We start from the raw sequence: 1,306 nt of genomic DNA on the forward strand, positions 1-1,306 counted from the left end.
CTTTTTATTTTTTAGTATCAATACCCTCAATAGCTTGTCCTGCGGGAAGGAAGACACGAGCTGACGGCTCCGCTGTTATAACTACGAGCTACGACCTAGATAGAAATGGTGAAGATTCGTTTCTATCGATCGCGATACAGCCGATGTATTGACCCTGCTTGCTATAACATCGCGAAGCGCCGAGATAATCCCAAATATATCACATTTCGTTACACTTAGAGACGATGGACGCTGAGATAAATGATGTAGACAATCCTAAAAAGATCCCACAGTCGCCAAGATTATACCGCAACAATTCACCTTACCACCACCCATCACTGACTGAAACACGATGAGTGGTATAACTTTGCTTCCATTCTACACTCTTTCGATTTAAACTACGAAAAAAAATCGCCTGATACCCTTTCGACGAAAAATATTCGAACACTGGGCTCCATGCTAGGCTCCTTATTAGGGTTATTAATCTATTGCACTCGTAACGGTGGAATTATATGATTAAAACTCAATAGAAATTCAGAAATCAGTCTAACATGCTATTATTTTAATTGTATTGCAAGAATAGGAATTAATAATTTATTCGTGTAGGATAGACGTTAATATATTTTGGGAACAGGTTTACATTATTATTACAGACAACTTGCAATGTGTAATAAAATGTAATTGAAAGCACAATAATTGACGGTAGAATTCAAAATCGGAAGATTACCATTCACAATGCAATATTAGGTCACCGAATATTTTAGTTTTTTCCACACTCTGAAAATCCTTGAAATATTTATATTATTTTGTGTTTACCATTTTTGCAGGGAGTGAAATGAATTATACATAATGTACAATTAATTGTAATTTGTGTGGAAATTGTAATAACTGTTAAGTGAACTAATACATTTTTACACTTTGTCTTTATCTACTGAAAATTCTTTCAAGACTCCCCGCCAAGAATTATGTTATATGATTCAATTTAATTAATGAAGTTGATTGTTTAGGGGTAGACTTTAGTATTTACCCGTATATACGGTGAACTGTATCGCCTCCCGATTGCTCATCTGGGAATCCGGGACTTCCCAAACTCAAGACCTTGAAAATTAGTACGGAAAAATACTACCAGGTGTACGTCCGCCCAATTTTTCAGTTCATCTCCACATTTTCTGCCTTGGACTAAAAAGCCTTCACCAATGGCAATAATTATTAAACCACTTGAAAGTATTTTCTCGACTTGTTAATATTTCCTCTTCAGTTTTTTAATATAAAAAATAGAAGTGGCAATTAAATCGCAACTCCCGAGGACGAGACAGCGAAATATAAT

The 1,306-nt window shown here is 35.4% G+C and overlaps 1 protein-coding gene across 1 annotated transcript in view; it reads left to right on the top strand.

Moving 5' to 3' along the window:
* LOC105270597 (solute carrier family 12 member 8) overlaps nt 1-906 on the top strand; it is a gene marked incomplete at its 5' end in the record, with an annotated part of 4,924 nt that extends 4,018 nt beyond the window's left edge. Inside the window, 1 exon segment of the mRNA XM_011311632.1 lies at nt 1-906.
* Nucleotides 907-1,306: the final 400 nt, after the last annotated feature.

The sequence above is a fragment of the Fopius arisanus genome, unplaced genomic scaffold (assembly GCF_000806365.1).
Source record: "Fopius arisanus strain USDA-PBARC FA_bdor unplaced genomic scaffold, ASM80636v1 scaffold00091, whole genome shotgun sequence".
Classification (NCBI taxonomy): Eukaryota; Metazoa; Arthropoda; class Insecta; order Hymenoptera; family Braconidae; genus Fopius; species Fopius arisanus.